Source organism: Scyliorhinus torazame, chromosome 1 (assembly GCF_047496885.1).
Source record: "Scyliorhinus torazame isolate Kashiwa2021f chromosome 1, sScyTor2.1, whole genome shotgun sequence".
In the NCBI taxonomy this organism is placed as follows: Eukaryota; Metazoa; Chordata; class Chondrichthyes; order Carcharhiniformes; family Scyliorhinidae; genus Scyliorhinus; species Scyliorhinus torazame.
The window spans coordinates 98,018,284-98,039,510 of NC_092707.1; the positions used below are offsets into that span (position 1 = coordinate 98,018,284).

The window sequence follows — 21,227 nt, forward strand, 5'->3', positions numbered from 1 at the left end:
CTTGTTTCCTGAATTTTGTATGTGTTGTAACTTTTCATATACGTTTGGAATTAAATACATTTTTTAAAAAACATTCAAATTCATTGGAGCCTCCTGTGATGTATAGTCTTCTCCATACCAGGAGAATCCTCAAGGCAATATTCCACGAATGGAGGTAATTACGATACATGCACCAGTAAGTTTTAACTCCTCTACTGAGAAATCAAACTGGTATCTGTGTTCATTTCTCATTTGTCATCAGTTCCTAGTGACATTCATATTTCTCACCAGTGCTTGTACACGTGAGATGTTTGCTAATGCTTAACTTACCATGGATTTATACAGGGCTGGGAGTCTCATTCCGACGGTGCTGCAATCTCCTGTGCCTGCAGCCAGTTGATCAGTTGCTGTACTAAAGGAACCACTGATATAGTTGCTGGAGTGACCACCATTTGCTGTTTGTTTGCAATAGACATTGGTCCAGAAATTGTGGGCTGGAATCTCCGGTCCCCAGCCACGTGTTTCTTGGTGGCGCGCCGTTTCCTTGGCGGCGGGATTTTATACTCCCGCTGCTTGTCAATGGAATTTCCTATTGAAGCCACCCCACGCCACCAGGAAACACACTGGCGAGGGTGCACTGTTGCCGGGAAAAGTGAATCGCAACGGCCAGAGAATTTCAGCCTGTGATTCGAATAACGGCAAAATTGTCAGCACTTTCCATCATTACTGTGTAAAACTGACAGCTCCTGGCGTCCACACATGCACCATTAAATGTAGGTATCTGGAATTTGCCGCAAGTTCTTGCTCCTCTACAGGGTGCTATCTTCACAGATGCAATCAACACAGAATCAATGATGTGAGTTTCAATGTAATGGCTCAAAATATAAGCCTTGTTAAATAAAGTGCAACTGAGGTTTTACAGTATGCTAAGTCAAGTGGCTGAATATTAAGGGGGGGAGGAGGGGGCAAATGGCTAGCCCTCCCGGAAGCACAATTGGTATGCAGTCAACTCCCCAGCACTAACATGGCACCGACAGGCTAAACAAGGGCTAAGTGGATCTTCTGCCCCTCACTGGGAAGCAAGTCCTGCTCTCGGGAGCACCGATTGGGTGCCGGTTCCGGCAGTGTCAAGAGTGCATTAGTGAATGCTGTTGGGACTATAACAAGAACAAGAAGAAGGAGCAATGTATCCCGGAGACAGGCAAATCCGGGAAGGATTTGGGCCGGTTAGGAAAGCTGTTGGGTGGGTGGGCTTAAGGCTGCAGGCAAGAAGGAAAAAATGGGGTTTCTATCTGTGGTGAACCACTGTATTATGGGATGTAAGGTAGGACCTGCACTACAGGTTCGCCAGTAGCCCTTGCCGGCTGGCTCCGCCCACTAAGATCTGTATAAATATGCTTGACCTCCATTGCCCGGCCATTTCGCCAGCTGCAGCAGGAGGCCACGCATCTGACTGCAATAAAGCACCAGTTGTACCCAATCTGCGTCTTTGTGCAATTGATTGTGCATCAATTTATTGCAGTCAGATTTTTGCACAGAATGGATATGAGAATCAATCCAGATCGCCTGCAGCTGGATCCGCACTCGCCCGTTGCCAGAAAAGACTTTAATCACTGGCTAGCCTGTTTTGAGGCCTACATCAACGCTGCGAACCCCACGCCAATGGAGGCTCAGAAGATAAACGTCCTGTACTCCAGACTGAGCTCCAGCGTGTTCCCGTTGATCCAAGACGCCTCGAATTACGTAAAGGAATGGCACTCCTTAAGGAACACTATGCTCAGAAGACGAACACGCTCTTCGCCAGGCATGTACTCGCCACCCGCTCGCAACTACCTGGTGAGTCGATCGAAGACTTCTGTTGCACCCTAATTCCACTCGTCCGGGACTGTGACTGTCAGGCCGTTACGGCAGCTGAACACGCGAATCTCCTCATGCACGATGCTTTCGTGGCGGGGATTGCGTCGGACCGCATCCGAGAACGATTACTGGAAGGGGCCACCCTCGAACTAGCACAGACAAAAACCTTGGCGCTCTTCATGACAGTCGCATCCTGTAATGTACAGTCTTACCCCTCCCGCCACGCTGCCCACCCTTCTACCCCTTCCTACCTCTCCTGGACCCCGCCGACGACCTCCTCAGCTGGGGCCCTGCCTTCCCAATATGCCTGCGCTGCACGCCGATCCCCGCACGCCAGGGGTCCTCGCTGCTACTTCTGCGGTCAGCAGAAGCTCCCCCGCCAACACTGCCCGGCCCGCACTGCCGTTTGTAAATCCTGCAGTAAGAAGGACCACTTCGCGGCTGTGTGCCAGGCCTGTGCAGTTGCTGTGATTGCGCCCGCTATCGCCCCCTCCCCCACGCCAAATGCACAATGGGCGCCGCCACCTTGTCCCCCTTCGGCCATGGGCGCCGCCATCTTGTCCCGACCCCGCAATGTGCTGGGACAATCTCGCCCGCACAACCTGGCCACCGCGGCGATGACGGTGAAAATCAACGGCCACGTGACCTCGTGTCTGCTGGACTCCGGGAGCAGAAAGCTTCGGACACCCAGATACGGAAGTCCACATCCGGGGTGTCGCTCCCGACTTGGCTCGCAGCTCCAGGCCCGGTCCTTCTCCATAGGCACGTCGGACTCCACAAGGCGGACCCCTTGGTGGACAGTGTTCACCCGCTCCATGCCAACCCTCAATATGCCTATATGGAGTTCCCCGACGGCCACCAAGATACTGTCTCACTCAGGGACCTGGCACCGTCAGGTTCCACCACAACACACTCCCCCAACCATGCGCCCCACCCCCCCCCCTCCCACCGCGCCGCCAACATTGACCACACCAGACCAACCCCTCCCCCCCTTCCCCCACAAGAGGATGAAGAGGATTTTGGCACGCTCCCGGAGTTCCCCGATGACTGGCCAGCATCAGCACCGCCACCACCGCCATCGGTGCCACCTCCACCACTGCCAGCACCGACTTCGCCGCCACCGTTACGCCGCTCCCAACGAAGCACCAAAGCACCGGATCGGCTGAACCTTTGACGGACTCTGGACCGTCAACATGGACTTTTCTTTTTTTTTCTTCCTTGTTTTCCCCATTCTTAACACTGTATATAATTGCACTATGTGTATATAGTTTCACATCACCCCCGCCTGACTCATTTTTAACAGGGGGGGTGAATGTGGTGAACCACTGTATTATGGGATGTAAGGTAGGATCTGCACTACAGGTTCGCCGGTAGCCCCTGCCGGCTGGCTCCGCCAACTAAGGTCTGTATAAATATGCGTGACCTCCATTGCCCTGCCATTTCGCCAGCTGCAGCAGGAGGCCACGCATCTGACTGCAATAAAGCCACAGTTGTACCCAATCTGCGTCTTTGTGCAATTGATTGCGCATCACTATCATAGGGGGAGGGCTGACTCTGATCCATAAAGGGCAGCCTTCAAAGATAGAATCCCCCCATTTTCTTCCTGCTCTTTGAATAACTTATTTTAAAAATTGGGCTGCCCACTCCCACCCAATTGTCCTCACCAAATATTTTAAGCCTAATTGACCCTTGATTACCTATTTAAATATGGCCGGCTGGCTGCCAATTTCCGTATCATTGGAGTGAACTTGGGAGTGGGTGGGGTGGTGGGATGAGCACCCCATTCCCCCCCAAAAAAATACAAGCCTGGGAGGGCAGGTAAATTGCAGCCCATAATTCCTGCTAAACAACCTTTCTGACATTGAAAAACTGATTTTATATGTGTGGAGTTTCACTCCCTCAGAATAACTCTTGCAAATTTAATAATCTTTAAAATAATCTTAATACAAATTGTTTTTAGCTGAGGCCGCAGCACTGATCCAAGCTAGTGACAGCCTGCCAACTCTAAAATGCCACGTTTATCCCTACTCTCTGCTTTGCGCCACTTAATTAATCCTCCATCTGTCTTACTTCAGGGTGACATGGTGGCATAGTGGTTAGCGCTGCTGCCTCACAGCACCAGGGACCCGGGTTCGATTTTGGCCTTGGTTGACTGGCTGTGTGGGGTTTGCACTTTCTCCCCGTGTCTGTGTGGGATTCCGCCGGGTGCTCTGCTTTCCTCCCACAGTCCAGAAATGTACATATTAGGTGGATTGACCATGATAAAATTGCCCCTTAGTGTCCAGGGATGTGCACGTTTGGTGGAGTTACTGGGATAGGGTGGGGGAATGAGCCTAGGTAGGGTGCTCTTTCAGAGGGTCGGTGCAGACTCGATGGGCCGAATGGCCTCCTTCTGCACTGTAGAGATTCTATGGTTCTACTATGTTGCGAACTCTATGAACCCCTAGCTTGCATGTGCCACTTTATCAAATGTCTTTTAAAAATCCAAGTATACTACACCCACTGGTTCCACTTTATCTACCAAACTAGTTACATCCTCTAAAAACCCTAATATGTTTGTCCAACACGGTTTCCTTTTCAGAAAACCAGGTTGACTTTGCGTACTTAAGTCTCTGTAATATTTTGTCTCTGCTGATTTTATTTACCTTCACTTCTATTCGTCTCTTCGTTATTCCCTATTTCTGCTCTGTAATTTGTGTCTTCCACTGTGGAAATGGGCACAAAATATTTGTTCAATGTTTCTTTCAGTTCCCTATTCCCAAGGTAATCTCTCCTGTCTCTGCCTTCAAGAGACCTCCTATTTATATACTTGCAATAGCTCTTACAATCCGTTTTTATACTGCTGGCCAGTTTAATCTTGTGTTCTATTTTATTAATTTGTTCATCTTTACTGGTTTTTGAAACTCTCCCAATGTTATGACACCCTGGGCTAGTGTGCGGTCAATTCCAGCCTCACTTGACCCAGAGTCACAATATAATTTAATTAAACAATAATTCTTAGAAAAATATCTGAAGTCTTTGACACTTGGCTGCCCAATAATTACAGTCACCAGGTTTGTAAATGTAAACACAATTACAGTATATTTATAACAGTAACTATAATGCAATATGCAGAAAATACAACTTGCTAACTATTTTCTAATTCCTAATTCGCCACTTTAACTTGCCCCCCCCCCCCCACCCTCTACACACACATACAAGATAGACAAAAACAGAGGGGACGAAAGACATTTTTAAAAACTGAAGTAAAGGGAAAAAATTGTCTTTGTTTCAGATGGTGGTTTCCATCACCTTACTCCTCCAGTTCAAAGACATCCTGGGGTCTATCTATAGTGAATACTGGTGAATCTATAGAAGATACACGGGAACATTATTGGGGCACGGTGGGGGATGAGAAGGAATCAAGAGGCCATTGAGGAGTGTGAGTGGGCATGGAGGCAGCCTTGGAGTATGAATGGGTATGGAGGTGGTATGTGGAGATGTAGAGAGGGCATGGAGAGTGTGAGAGTGGATGAGTCTATGAAGGGTGAGGTTTAGGGGCAGAATAATGATTTTGAGAGCTGGGCTGCTGACCCAGAGAAGCAGGACATTCCAACCAGCCCGCCTCCACACTGCACTCCTCCCACACTGCATTGTGGTTTATAAAACCAATCTCTTCCTGCCCATGTGTCTCTCAGTAACACAAATATGGCGCCAATGGGGTTTGGAGGCAGGCTCATATCTCAGAAGCTGCGTATGGGCCCAACACAAGTTTTCCCAACCTTGCTTGAAAATCCAGCCCCGATACTTTGTAACATTATAAGTCTCTTCTTTTAATCTAATGTGAACCTCAGCTTCCCTCGTGCTGCATATACATCTCATTAAAAGGCAAACTCGCCGGAATTGTGCTCTCCCTTCAAATTAAGTGCTCCAACAGCATATTATTAAAATGGTCTGTTTCCCAACTGTAGCTACGTGGCGTGGACCTGGCAAGCTTCATTTCATTTTGAGGTACATATACGCTGGGACAGTGAGTATTTTTGAGGTTTCAAAGGTGGGGTGCTAGGGGGTGGGGGGTAGAACTCAGGGTTCTGGTGGTTGGAGGAAGCAGTCAGAGGGGGAAGTGGAATGCAGTAGGGTGGCAGGGCAAAGGCAGAGGCTGGTCTCATTGAGTGGGCTGAGGAGGGGGATAATAAGCAGAGGCAGTTTCAGAATGAACATGGGATTGGAATAGGTGTTTACTCTGAGGGGATGAAGGGCATGTATAGGTGTATAGTAATAGGGTCCAGGGAATCAAGGAGGTTCAAGGGCAACAGAAGGGAGAGAAATGGTGATACTCAATTGTTCTATGGTGATGGGTTGAAGTTGGTGGGTGACATGAGAGTAGAAAATGTCTGAAAAATTACATGCATCATTTTCTCAAGGCTATTTGTGACAACACAGTTGCTCTGGACACGTGAATCCTCAAAGTGGTTAGGGGATCTTTTCAGGTGGGTGGAGTTCAAGGACAGCATAAGTGTCCAACTCAAGGGACACCCGAATAATTATGAGGCCACAAGATGTCAAAGCTGCTTGCTTGTGTCCTTCTCTCTATGGTGAAGCTTGATTGCAGCACATTTGTTGCTGACTCATGGGTCTCATAACATCAAAATCCCAGCAAGGTGTGGAGCTGCCATATATTCTGTGCTATTTGCCATTTTCTGCAGTCAGACATGGATGAAGAGAGGGCTAGGGGAGGTGAAATGCCTCCAAGGTGGACAGCAGCCAACTCGCGATTGCAAAGCTCCATCCTCCTGAGTGGATAGGCATGGCTGATAAGGGATCATGCAATTAGTCTTCTGTAATGCCAAGGCAATGGTCTCTCCACAAAGTTTCAAGGGTGGTGCAGACAAAATAAAAGTGCCCACCAGCGGATTCTTGCACATGGCTGTCACTACCCTGTTCAAAGAGCAATGTCTCCATAAGCATCCATGTATAAACGGAAGGAACACCAAACTCTGGTCCTCCGGATGTCCTGTACTTGGAAGGACATCCTGCCACCCAGTGGAAGCAAGGTAGAAAATTGCTGGGGCCTTGACTGACATCTTTGTATCCTCACTGGCTATAGGTGAGATCCCAGAGGACTGGAGAATAGCTAATGTGGTACCGCTGTACAAGAAAGGTAGCAGGGATAATCCAGGAAACTATATAAATAAGGGTCCTAGGTTCAATTCTTGCTTGGGTCACTGTCTGTCTGGGATCTGCATGTTCTCCCCGTGTCTGCGTGGGTTTCCTCCGGGTGCTCTGGTTTCCTCCCACAAGTCCCAAAAGATGCGCTATTAGGTGTTGTGTTATTCACCCTGGGGTAACACGGACTGCAACAGGCTGCAGATGAACTGTAAAGCATATTGGGGCTGTTTAGCACAGGGCTAAATCGCTGGCTTTGAAAGCAGACCACAGCAAGCCAGCAGCTCGGTTCAATTCCCGTAACAGCCTCCCCGAACAGGTGCCGGAATGTGGCGACTAGGGGCTTTTCACAGTAACTTCATTGAAGCCTACCTGTGACAATAAGCGATTTTCATTTCATTTTCATTTCATACACCAAATGTAGGCATTGGTTCAATACAATTTATTGTAACAATGCACACATCTGGCTGTGGGTTGACACTCTACTACTCTAAGTGTACTAACTCTAACTTACTAGACCAGGCTAGCTCTATCCACGTGTAGAAGGTGCTGACTGATTTATACACCCTGACTGTCACTACAGTTGTCACCAGTGGAAAGAGGCGGAGTGCTGATGCCTCGTGTGTTTTATAGTTGGAAGACCCCTTCTGGTGTTCTGTCTGGTGATTGGTTGTGTTCTGTCCTGTATGTTGATTGGTTAACCTGGGTGTCTGTCGCTGCCTGTTGTTACCTCATGATGTGCATGGGTGCATATTATGACATTAGGTAATTTGGACATTCTGAATTCTCTCTCTGAAACCGAACAGGTGCCGGAATGTGGCGACTAGGAGACTTTTCACAGTAACTTCATTGCAGTGTTAATGTAAGCCTACTTGTGACAATAAAGATTATTATTATTATGTGGGAGGGGAAAGAATCCTCCCGCTATGAGTTGGACAGGGCACATCGGTCGCTCAGGCCAAAGCCTAATGCATATCAGCCACCAAGGGCAGTTATAGCCTGCTCTCACAGCTACCATGTGCGGGAGAAGGTTTTGAGCTGAGCGAAGCAGAGAGGAGAGGTGAAGTGGGAAGTCGTTAGTATACGAATATACCAAGTCCTGATGGCGGAGCTGGCGAGAAGGCGGGCGGCCTTTGGGTGAAGGCGACATTATATAGCAGCAAAGTGAGATTCATAGTGGTCTCTCCAACAAAGCTGAGAATGACGCACAACCTGAGGGATTTTTATTTTGAGATGCTGGAGGCGTTTGTTAAGGCTGAAGGCTGGGATTGAGATGAGAGTTGGGATTTGGACTTGGTTGGTGGAGACAGGGATTGTATTTTTCTTATTGAGGGTTTTCTATTTGATTGGGGTTTTGTTTTCTGTCTCTTGAATGAGGGGGTTTGTTTACACGTGTTTTGGTTTTCTTTATGGGTGCGGTTATTTTTTGTTTCTTGGTTTAAGGGAGGTGGGTTTTTGGGCACATGGGGCTGAGTTACTGAGGAGGGGGAGGGGGTCGCTGGCAGGCGCCATTGCACTGGCAAACATAGGTTGGCTAGTGTACGGGAGTGTAGTGGGGGGCGGGGCCGTGGTTGTTGGAGCCTGGTCGAGCAGGTTTCGATGGACCTGGGAGGTGTGAATTGTGGGGAGAGGGGATCGATTCTGGGTGAGGTGTTTGCAAGAGGAAGTGGATGGGGGTTTCTGGGAGAGAGGAGGAGTTCAACGGGACAGGCCTTGCCAGATGGGCAGGGCCCGGGGTAATGGTGATGGTGAATAGGAGGGGTGGAGGGGGGGGCGTTGGTGAGAGACACCCCGGACAGAATTGTGACGTTAAACGTGAGGGGATTAGGGGGACTGGTGAAGAGAGCAAGAGTTTGTATGCACTTGAAGAGTTTAAAAGCTAATGTGGTGATGCTGCCGGAGACCCATTTGAGAGTGAAGGATCACATGAGGCTTTGGAAGAGGGGGTAAGTCAGGTGTTTCATTCAGGGTTCGATAGTAGGACTCAGGGCGTGGCGATTTTTGTGAGCAAGAGGGTGAGGTTTCAGATGGAGAAGATAGTGGCTGATCAGGGGGGTAGGTACGTGATAGTAACGGATGCATTGGAGGGGAGGTTGGCGATGTTGCTAAGCATATATGGGCCCAATTTGGATGATGCGGGGTTCGTGAAGAGAACATTGGGTGCCATCCTGGATCTGGATACTCATGAGCTAATAGTAGGGGCGGAATTGGAACATAGTGCTGGAACTGAGAGTGGACAGGTCCCACCTACGCTCACTGACCCAGTTTTGGGGGGGGGGGGGGTTCAAAAGTGCTGGCAGGGCTTATGAGGGAGATGGGGGTAGTGGACCTGTGGTGAATTTTACACCCAAGGGCTCAGGAGTACTCATTTTTCTCCCCGGTGCACAAGGTTGACTTCCTTGTAGTGGGAAAGGCATGTATTTGGCAATTGTGATCTCAGATCACGCTCCGCATTGAATGGATGTGGTATTGGAGAAGAGGACAGCCCATAGGCCAGAGTGGAAAATGGATGTGAGGTTGCTGGCAGATCAGAGCTTCTGTGACAAGTTGGGAAGGTGATTGCAGAGGGTTCCATTGCATGGGGGCGGTGTCAGTCAGTGGTCTGCGAGGCTCTGAAGGTGGTGGTGAGGAGGCAGGTGATCTTGTTTAAGGCTAAAGTAGATAGGGAGGGAAGGGAGGAACGGCAGCGACTGATAGAAGAGATTTTGGAGGTGGATGAGAGGTACGCGGGGGACCCGGACCCGGGCTTTCTGGCAAAGAGGAAGGAGTTGCAGACGAAGTTTGACCTGTTGTCCATGGGGAAAGCTGTTTGTCAGTTGCGAAGGGTGAAGGGGCTGTTTATGAGTATGGGAAGAAGGAAGGTCAGCTCCGTAGGGAGGCCACAGTGAGGGAGATAGTTCGGGTGCAGGACAAGACGGGGTAATGGGTGGTGACTCCGGAACAGATTAATAAGGTGTTTGAGGTGTTCTAGAGGGACTTGTATAAGTCGATGCCATCGGAGGAGGAGTTCACACCGACGTAAAATGTGACTTTGACCTTCTCATAATAATTTCTGCTCCCATTGCCAAACGTGTCCGATGATAACGGGAGCGGAAAATCTTGGTCTTACGACAGAATTTTACTTGTATTTGGCAATGCTTGGGGCAGTGCCCAAGCATGACCATCTCCCTGCAGGAACCACTCACCCGAGCTCCTTTGGGAGGTCTGCCTACCAGGTGCACACTGTGGGAGACCAGTCGTAATTCAGGCCAGTTTACCTTCACACCGATGTGAATGGACTTTGTTACAATGGGGGTGAGGGAGGGGGGGGGGGGGGGGTGGGGAGCAGGGGCCTTCTTGCAGGTAAGTCCAACATGTGCACACCACATTAGTCCAGATGTGTTCCAGACCAGCATGAGGCCAAAACACTGTGTATTTTCAAGAAGCAGTTATGGCACTCGGGGCAAAGGGAACATAGGATATGGGGGGAAGGTGGGATCAGGCTATTGAGTTGGATGATCAGCCATGATCATAATGAATGGCAGAACAGGCCTCCTCCTGCTCCTAATTTGTATGTTTCTATGATACCCCACTGGTGCTGAGGACAGTCGGACTCAGGTGTGTGGTGTTCTTTGTGTTGCTAAATTCAGGATGGTTGGCGTAGTGTTCACAAAGACCACAAATAGCTATTAAATTGAACAAAGCTATAAATTTATTAACACTACTTAATTGGATTTGACATTTACTCCTATATAACACAGTTAATAATTAACATATAATCTACACTCATTTGCTACTAATTTCTACAATATTACATTAACTATGATCTGCTCTCACTCACACTATCTTTCCTTCAGTCTGTACTCTAGCTATCTCCTTAACTTCTCTCCCCACAAGAATTAGCACCAATGCCTTATATAGTTGTAACTCTAGCTCCCCTAGTGGTTGATTTAGACATGTCATTAACCCTTGCAGTTCTTACATTTGTGACAATGTCACAGGGGGATGATTCCACTCGGGCCTTCATCTTATCCCATTAACATGATTTCATGGAGGCCTCTGATGGGAATGGTGACCCGCCATGACGGGTGGGAGGGCAAGTCCCCATTTCCATTTTATCTTGGCGGGAAACCGATTTTTCAGCTCCCACCAAATCACCCCACACCCACCATTAAACTTGCCGTGGGTGGGTGGACTGGAAAATTCCTGTTATCATATCCATTAAAAGAGCAGACAGAGGAATATCATACAATTAAACTAAATACTGGTCTGGAATAATTGCCAAAAATAATTCTGAAGTTAAAGCCTCTATTAAAATATTTGACAAATCATTCCTTGAGAATAAGAAAGAGTTATATGTCACTCTTACAGAGAATCTACAAGCAAATTACACCATTGCATCAATGTGTTTGTGAGTAAGCATGGAAAAAGAAATGCAAAACCTTTTTCAGAAATACTGGAATATTGTGATCTAGATTTTGTCTTTCTCAGGCTCCTTTGATTTTATTTATCTTTTGATGGTCTTTGTTCCAAATAAGCCTGACAACACACTTGTCATTTGATTTGGAAAACTTGGAGCACATCCGACAATGATGAAGTCTGCATTGTGCTGCAGCTTTAATGGCTCCAATTTTATTGATAAAATAAGAGATTCTTGAATTTAGTTGGGCTGTAGTATGCTTTCAGTAAATAATAAGGAAACATTGGAAGAGTAGGATATTAAAATAGTAGGATATTTCGGTTATAATGGAGCTGGTGTTTTCAGATTAATGTTTTTGTTGTCATGAGTCAGGATTGTCTCTGTAATTAATGGAAGGTTTTGACATTAAGAATCAAATAGAAGCATCCATATCCAGCAGCAGAACTGATTTTGGCAGTACTGATTGGTATGGTGGTAGTATGTTACAAGATTTGTAATTAAGAAACTTAAGCTAATGAAATACAAACAAAAAGTTCTGGAAAAACTCAGCAGGCCTGGCAGCATCTGTGGAGAGAAGAACAGAGTTGAAGTTTCGAGTCCAATATGATTCATTTTTGGTCGAAGATGAATCAGATTGGACTTGAAACGTTAACTCATTTTCTACAGCACAGGGATTCAAGAAGGCAGCTCACCACCACCTTCTCAAGGGTAAATAGGGATAGACAACAAATGCTGGCCTAGCCAGCGACATCCACGTACCATAAATAAATTTGAAAAAGGGGGCTGTCAAAGGACCCTTGGTATGTTCCTGTCGGCCATCTTGTAGATGGTACACACTAAAAAATGGCTAAAAATATTTCAAAGCTCTGCCTCCAGCACCTTCTCAGGAAGAGAGTTCCAACGACTCATGACCCTCTGAGAGAAAATAATTTCATCTCACCTCCATTTTAAATGGGGGACCCCTTATTTTCAAACAGTGACCCCTAATTCTAGATTCTCTCACAAGACAAAACATCAGATGAAGTTTTCACCGATATCAGCAAAGGCCGATGCAGGGCGGGAAAATGACATTGATGATGCCCTGCATCGGCCTTGAAGAAAAAGAAGACAGGAAGGGACGGGTTCCATGACGTATTGCTGACCGGCTCCAACATCAGCTCAGCATCTTGCCAGCGCACCGCGAGCAGATCAGGAAACATTCTTCACCCAGGTGCACCCCCTGGCACTGCCGTAGCATCATCCTCTTCCCCTCTGAGCACTGCACTTGTCACCAAGCTGCCCTTAGAGTTCAGCTCACCAAGTGTATACCTTCTGAGACCATTTGTGCATCGCGCCATTTTAACATCATGCCACCGTGGATGCATTTTTGACATGGTGGTTTGAGCATATGGGCTCGATAATGGTATGCTAATGTATTACAAGTAGTTTCCTGACGGTGAATGGCGGGAAATGTGACCCACCACTGATGGAAGGAGGAGGGAGTGCTTCCTATTTTTATGCCAATGTGAAACGCAACTTTGGTCTTCCCACAACATTTTTTGCTCTGGTCGCCAAACCCGCCCGGTCCGAACGCGAGTCAAATATCCAAGCCATCCTCTCCCCATACACCATGTTAAGATCCTATATGTTTCAATCAAGTTGCCTCTCACTCTTCTAAACTCCAGTGGATAGCAGCTTGGCTTGTCCAACCTTTCCTCATAAGGTAACCCACCAATTCCATGTATTAGCTATATAAATCTCCTCTGAACTGCTTCCAACGCATTTACATCTTGCCAATCCTGCTATCCCAGGGATTAATTTGGTGAACCTCCATTGCACTCCTATAGCATAAAGGGACCAACACTGTGCACAATATTTCAGGTGAAGTCTTACCAAGGCTCTATACAACTGCAGTAAGACATCCTTATTTCTGTACTCAAATCCCCTCGCGATAAAGGTCCTCTTGCCATTTACCTCCTTAATTGCTGTACCTGCATGCTAACCTTTAACAGCTCATGAACAACACACCAAGGTCCCTTTGGACACTGCACTTCCCAACCTCTCATCACTTACAAAATACTCTGCCTTCCCAAAGTTATTCACATTATATTCCAGCTGCCATGTTCTAGCCCATTCACTTAGCCTGCCCAAGTCCTTTTGCTTCCTCCTCACAGCTTTCATTCCCAACCAGTTTAGTGTCATCAGTAAATTTGGAAATATTACAATTGGACCCCATATCTGAATAATTTCTACAGATTTTGATCAAGTGTAGACCCAGTATGGATCCTTGTGTTACCCACTAATAACAACAGCCTGCCATCCTGAGAATGATCCATTTATTCCTACTCTCTGCTTTCTGTCTGATAACCAATTCTCAATCTGCACTAATATGTTTCCCCCAATCCCAGGTGTTTTAATTTAATTTGCTAACCTGTGAGAGACCTTATCAAAACCTTTCCAAAAATCCAAATACACCACATCCACTGGTGCACCAATGCATCCATTATCTCTCCAGACACCTCCTTCAACACTCTGGGATGAATCCCATCTAGTCCAGCGGATTTATCAACCTTCAATCCAGTTAACATTTCAAGTACTGCCTCTTTACAAATACTAATTTCTTTTAGTTCCTTGGGACCAGTTTCACAAGTCCCTTGGTTGCTGATAATTTCTGAGAGATTTTCTGTATCTTCTTCTGTGAAGGCAGACCCAAAGTTTAGTTTCTCTGCCATTTTCTTGTTCTCCACTATAAATATTCCTGTGCCCATCTGTAACATGCCCACATTTGTCCGACCTAATATTTTCCTTTTCACGAGCCGAAAGAATCTTTTACATCCGCCATTATGTTCCTGGATAACTTGCATTGGATTTTATTTTCCCTTTCTTAATCAGTTTCTTGGTCCTCCTTTGCTGAAACAGAGAGGTATTGTGTCCAATTTTGCTCACCATACTTTAGGATGGAATTTGAAGCCATAGAGAGAATGCAGAAGTGATTTACTAGAATGGTATCACAGAAAGCAATGCTCGAGACTGGAGAACTTAGTCACAGATCTTAGGGACATAGAAAACAGAGTGAAAGCTGAGAATTTGTTGATGATAGGAATTCTGTAGAAAGGAGGTAAATGAGTGGAATGGCAGACCCAAAGGATTCTCACATAAGTATCGAGGTTAAGTATATAGATATTTAATATTTAGGAATTTGTGTTCAGCATCTCAGTGGTTCTTGTTAACCTTGAGTAAATTAATATGGTCTTTTGGTTAGTTTGCTTTGAGAAGCGAGTTCAAAAATAGCAATTCTATAAATAACTATCTTATATCGATGGAGTTTATTTTAGGCTGGTGACTAAAATAGAGGGACAGCTATGACCTGTAGCCTGCAATTCCTGTGCCATGTGGGGATTTCAGGATGCTTCATGTGCCCCAGAGGCGTAGGGTGGTCAATAAGACTTTAAACTAAAGATTGGGGGGGAAGGGAAAGTCAGGGAACCAAGAGGTGAAGTAATCAGTGGGAAGCGTAGCTGCTTAGGTATACAAAAAAGCACGAAAAGACAAAACTCAGGAGAGGTTACGATAGTCCCCATCCCACAAAATATGACACAGTGTATGGAAACGCTCAGTAAACCAAGGTCCACCACACTAAGAAAACAAAAAGGGACGGTCAATAGAGAATTAAAGGTGCTATATTTAAATGCGCGCAGTGTACGGAACAAGGTAGATGAGCTTGTGGCCTAGATTGTGACTGGCAGGTATGATGTGGTAGGCATCACAGAGACATGGTTGCAGGGGGTTCAGGACTGGCATTTAAACATCCAGGATTCACAACCTATCGAAAAGACAGGGAGGTAGGCAGAGGGGGCGGGGTTGCCTTGTTAATTAGGAATGAAATTAAATCAATAGCACTAAATGACATAGGGTCAGATGATGTGGAGTCTGTGTGGGTAGAGTTGAGGAACCACAAAGGCAAAAAAACCATAATGGGAGTTATGTACAGGCCTCCTAACAGTGGCCAGGACCGGGGGCACAAAATGCACCACGAAATAGAAAGTGCATGTCAGAAAGGCAAGGTCACAGTGATCATGGGGGACTTCAATATGCAGGTGGACTGGGTAAATAATGCTGCCAGTGGACCCAAGGAAAGGGAATTCATTGAATGTTTACAGGAGGGCTTTTTGGAACAGCTTGTGATGGAGCCCACGAGGGAACAGGCCATTCTGGACTTAGTGTTATGTAATGAGCCAGACTTGATTAAAGATCTTAAAGTAAGGGAACACTTAGGAGGCAGTGATCATAATATGGTAGAATTCAATCTCCAATTTGAAAGAAAGAAGGTAGAATCAGATGTAAAGGTGTTACAGTTAAATAAAGGTAACTACAGGGGCATGAGGGAGGAACTGACGAAAATCGACTGGGAGCAGAGCCTAGTGGGAAAGACAGTAGAACAGCAATGGCAGGAGTTTCTGGGAGTAATTGACGACACAGTACAGAGGTTCATCCCAAAGAAAAGAAAGGTTATCAGAGGGGAGATTAGGCAGCCATGGCTGACAAAGGAAGTTAGGGAATGCATCAAAGCAAAAGAGAAAGCCTATAATGTGGCAAAGAGTAGTGGGAAGTCAGAAGATTGGGAAGGCTACAAAAACAAACAGAGGATAACAAAGAGAGAAATAAGGAAAGAGAGGATCAAATATGAAGGTAGGCTAGCCAGTAACATTAGGAATGATAGTAAAAGTTTCTTTAAATACATTAAAAACAAACGGGAGGCAAAAGTTGACATTGGGCCGCTCCAAAATGACGCTGGTAATTTTGTGATGGGAGACAAGGAAATAGCTGAGGAACTAAGTAAGTACTTTGCGTCAGTCTTCACAGTAGAAGACATGAGTAATATCCCAACAATTCCGGAGAGTCAGGGGGCAGAGTTGAATATGGTAGCCATCACAAAGGAGAAAGTGCTAGAGAAACTAAGAGGTCTAAAAATTGATAAATCTCCGGGCCCAGATGGACTACATCCTAGAGTTCTAAAGGAGCTAGCTGAAGAAATAGTGGAGGCGTTAGTTATGATCTTTCAAAAGTCACTGGAGTCAGGGAAAGTCCCAGAGGATTGGAAAATCGCTGTTGTAACCCCCCTGTTCAAGAAGGGAACAAGGAAAAAGATGGAAAATTATAGGCCAATTAGCCTAACCTCGGTTGTTGGCAAGATTCTAGAATCCATTGTTAAGGATGAGATTTCTAAATTCTTGGAAGTGCAGGGTCAGATTAGGACAAGTCAGCATGGATTTAGTAAGGGGAGGTCGTGCCTGACAAACCTGTTAGAGTTCTTTGAAGAGATAACAAATAGGTTAGACCAAGGAGAGTCAATGGATGTTATCTATCTTGACTTCCAAAAGGCCTTTGATAAGGTGCCTCACGGGAGACTGCTGAGTAAAATAAGGGCCCATGGTATTCGAGGCACGGTACTAACATGGATTGACGATTGGCTGTCAGGCAGAAGGCAGAGAGTTGGGATAAAAGGTTCTTTTTCGGAATGGCAACCGGTGACGAGTGGTGTCCCGCAGGGTTCAGTGTTGGGGCCACAGCTGTTCTCTTTATATATTAACGATCTAGATGACCGGACTGGGGGCATTCTGGCTAAGTTTGCCGATGATACAAAGATAGGTGGAGGGGCAGGTAGTATGGAGGAGGTGGGGAGGCTGCAGAAAGATTTAGACAGTTTCGGAGAGTGGTCCAAGAAATGGCTGATGAAATTCAACGTGGGCAAGTGCGAGGTCTTGCACTTTGGAAAAAAGAATAGAGGCATGGACTATTTTCTAAACAGTGACAAAATTCATAATGCTGAAGTGCAAAGGGACTTGGGAGTCCTAGTCCAGGATTCTCTAAAGGTAAACTTGCAGGTTGAGTCCGTAATTAAGAAAGCAAATGCAATGTTTTCATTCATCTCAAGAGGCTTGGAATATAAAAGCAGGAATGTACTTCTGAAGCTTTATAAAGCATTAGTTAGGCCCCATTTAGAATACTGTGAGCAATTTTGGGCCCCACACCTCAGGAAGGACATACTGGCACTGGAGCGGGTCCAGCGGAGATTCACACGGATGATCCCAGGAATGGTAGGCCTAACATACGATGAACGTCTGAGGATCCTGGGATTATATTCATTGGCGTTTAGGAGGTTCAGGGGAGATCTAATAGAAACTTACAAGATAATGAATGGCTTAGATAGGGTGGATGTAGGGAAGTTGTTTCCATTAGCAGGGGAGACAAGGACCCGGGGGCACAGCCTTAGAATAAAAGGGAGTCACTTTAGAACAGAGATGAGGAGAAATTTCTTCAGCCAGAGAGTGGTGGGTCTGTGGAATTCATTGCCACAGAGGGCGGTGGAGGCCAGGACGTTGAGTGTCTTTAAGACAGAAGTTGATAAATTCTTGATTTCTCGAGGAATTAAGGGCTATGGAGAGAGAGCGGGTAAATGGAGTTGAAATCAGCCATGATTGAATGGTGGAGTGGACTCGATGGGCCGAATGGCCTTACTTCCGCTCCTATGTCTTATGGTCTTATGTTTTCAGGAATTGCCTCGAGCTGCATGAATCCTCACTGTGGGTTTCTGAACCTGATGGACGGCTGGATTCACTGCAGGGCAGATGAGTGGTTCCAGGAGTTGGTTATCCCACAGCCAGATAGTGTTCAGAGTGGCAAGTATGTGGAAGGGTACGATGAGGAGGCAATGCAGAAACCCTCTGCGTGTGTGTGACACTCTCAGAACTATATTCAGCATTGAATACCAAAGAGATTCGTGACATCTAGAAGGAGTGCAGTCTTGAGCCTGGCATACAGAGGCACAGGACTGCAAAATGGGGATAGAAAAGTGAGGAATAGTAATTGGACATTCAATAGTCGGAGGAACAGACAGGTGGTTGATGTGAGATCTGTACAGTATGTTGCCTCCCTGGTGTCATGATAAGAGGGTGCATAATATTCTGCAGGAGGAAGAAGAACCAGAAATCATGCACCATGCTAGAACGAATGACATAGGGATGTAGAGGATTGAGATCCTGCAGTCAGAATTGAAGGAGACCGAGAACAAATTAAAAAACAGGACTTCAAATGACCTCTGGATTACTCCAATACCATATGTTAGTGGGAGTAGAAGTAGGAGGATATGTCAGGTTAATGCATGCTGAGAGAGACATGGTGCAGGAGGAAGGGCTACTGATTCCTGCGATATTTGGACCAGTTCTGTGACAGGAGGGACCTGTTCAAGATGGAAAGATTGCGCGTGAACAGAGCTTGTGTCAAGTTTCTAAGAGGAGGCTCATTAGTGCTGTGGGGAATGGTTTAAACTGAATCAGCAGCGGGTTGGGCATCAAGATGTTTTATTAAAAAGTAAAAAGTCACTGCACAGAGGACTGGGAAAATAACAGTTAGAAATAACACAGAATTGGTTGAGACCATAGAAATACAAAGAGTCCTAAGTTATATCTGGAGTGAATTTGTGCAAATGCACATATGTGATTAATAATATTGGTGAGTTGTAGGCACTTGGTAATATGATGTTGTGGCTTTCTACAAGTACACTTCAAAATCCACCAATATATAGCTTAATAATAATAATAATAATAATAATAACAAGTAGGCTTCAATGAAGTTACTGTGAAAAGCCCCTAGTCACCACATTCCAGCACCTGTTCAGGGAGGCCGGTATGGGAATTGAACCCGCGCTGCTGGCATTGTTCTGCATTACAAGCCAGCTGTTTAGCACACTGTTAGCACATTGAACCGATTCAAGTTTACAATGGTACAATCAATTACATAATTGGGTGCTGTGAAAACTGGACAGACTACAAACATAAGTTAAACATGCAAGGAGCTTTAGAGTGTGCAAGCGGCAAGGGATAGACAGTTCAGGTGTTCAACTGCTGTCTTTTCCCAAGGTGTGCTTGTCAAATAAGTACTCAGCCATTCCGTTTTCAAGAGCACAGTAAGAAGTCTTACAACACCAAGTTAAAGTCCAACAGGTTTGTTTCGATGTCACTAGCTTCCGGAGCGCTGCTCCTTCCTCAGGTGAATGAAGAGGTATGTTCCAGAAACATATATCTCGACAGATTCAAAGATGCCAGACAATGCTTGGAATGCAAGCATTAGCAGGTGATTACATCTTTACAGATCCAGAATCCTGTAAAGATTTAATCACCTGCTAATGCTCGCATTCCAAGCATTGTCTGGCATCTTTGAATCTGTATATATATATGTTTCTGGAACATACCTCTTCATTCACCTGAGGAAGGAGCAGCGCTCCGAAAACTAGTGACATCGAAACAAACCTGTTTGACTTTAACCTGGTGTTGTAAGACTTCTTACTGTGCTCACCCCAGTCCAACGCCGGCATCTCCACATCATGTTTTCAAGAGCGCCCAACCTCCGCAGGTTGGTTACATGGTCTCCCAGTAGCTTGATAGATTTGACCTGTTCATCCACGCAGTCGGTCTCCAAAAAATCACAGAGATGTGGGCCATTCCTGTCTGTAGCCAGATTATGCAATTCTAAAAGTGACTGGTTCACACTCTTCTCCAGTTCCAGAGAGCACACCATTGCATCCAAGCCACTTACCCATTCATCATGATCTGGTTTCTTGATATCCTAGAGCAAGATGCACCCTCCTCGCTGGTTCTGTAGTTTCATGAATTTCTCAGCATGTTCACGCTCTTCATGAGATTGCTCCAGAAAGAATTTGGTAAAATTCTTCAATGCAATGTCATCTTGATCAAAGTAGAAGGACATGCAGAGATAGACATAAGACGAGTAGTGCTCCAGGTTGATCTGTCGGCTGATGGCGGCCTCGCAGTCAGGGTGATAATTCTGTCGGACCTGGGAACTCATGACGATGGAGCAGGATATAAGGATGTTGGACACGTGTGTGTGTGGAGGACGGATGGATAAAGTAGCTGGGAATAAAGGTTCCGTTCAATCACTGCTAAAGCAGGAACACTGACTCTCCTTCAATCTGATACCAAACCCCCCACTCTCAACAGCTTATGAAAAAACTCCAAAGGGCAGTTCAGGGTCAACCACTTGCTGTGGGTCTTGAATCACAAGTAGGTTTAGATGGCAGATTTCCTTCCCTAAAGCTCATTAGTTACCCAAATGGGTTTTCACCACAAATGATGATGGTTTCATGGTCTCCATCGCTGAGACTAGCTTTATAGTCCAAATTTATTAACTATATTAAAATTCCACGAGCTGCCATGATGGGATTTGAACCCATGGCTACAGGCTATTAGCCTGAGCCTCTGGATTTCTAGTCCAGTGACATTATCACTATGCCACAATCTCCATTCAATCCTATTGCCCTCACTCTCCCTCATTACCCACCCCTTCCCCTACCTCCTCAATACTTCCCATGCACCCTCATATCAACCCTCCCCATCCATATCCCCATTCCCTGATATTACCCCAATGCCCCCATAATCCCCATGCTTGCTTCATACACCGATGCTCTCCCAAATCCCTTTTCCTCCTCCAATACTCATGCCTCCTCATGCCCATATATTACTTCATGTCTCCTACACACTCATGCTCCCTTCATATCTCCCATACCCTCTTGGTATCCCCATTCCTACTCCATAGCACCTTTCCCCCTCCATACCACCCCTGTCCATTCATCAAGCATCCACTCTGGACAGAACTAACCATGCCTAGTATAACATTGGAAAGTCTTGAGGATGTTCATAAAACTGTCAAACAAACAGCCATTCAAGAACCTCTTAGAAAACTTTAATCATCTTCAGCGCTCCTAAAACTGTCAATTCCACTTAAAAAAAGTAATATTCTGAAGTTTTCATAAACATCTAAACAATGAACAAACAGCCATTCAAATACTACT

General features: G+C 46.0%; 1 protein-coding gene and 1 pseudogene across 1 annotated transcript in view; both read right to left on the bottom strand.

Annotated features, from left to right (window-relative positions):
- The window catches only part of gnaz (guanine nucleotide binding protein (G protein), alpha z polypeptide), a 433,151-nt gene that overhangs the window by 313,190 nt on the left and 98,734 nt on the right, over positions 1–21,227 (bottom strand). The window lies entirely within an intron of this gene.
- Positions 656–20,242, bottom strand: LOC140415577 (ferritin heavy chain pseudogene; annotated as a pseudogene).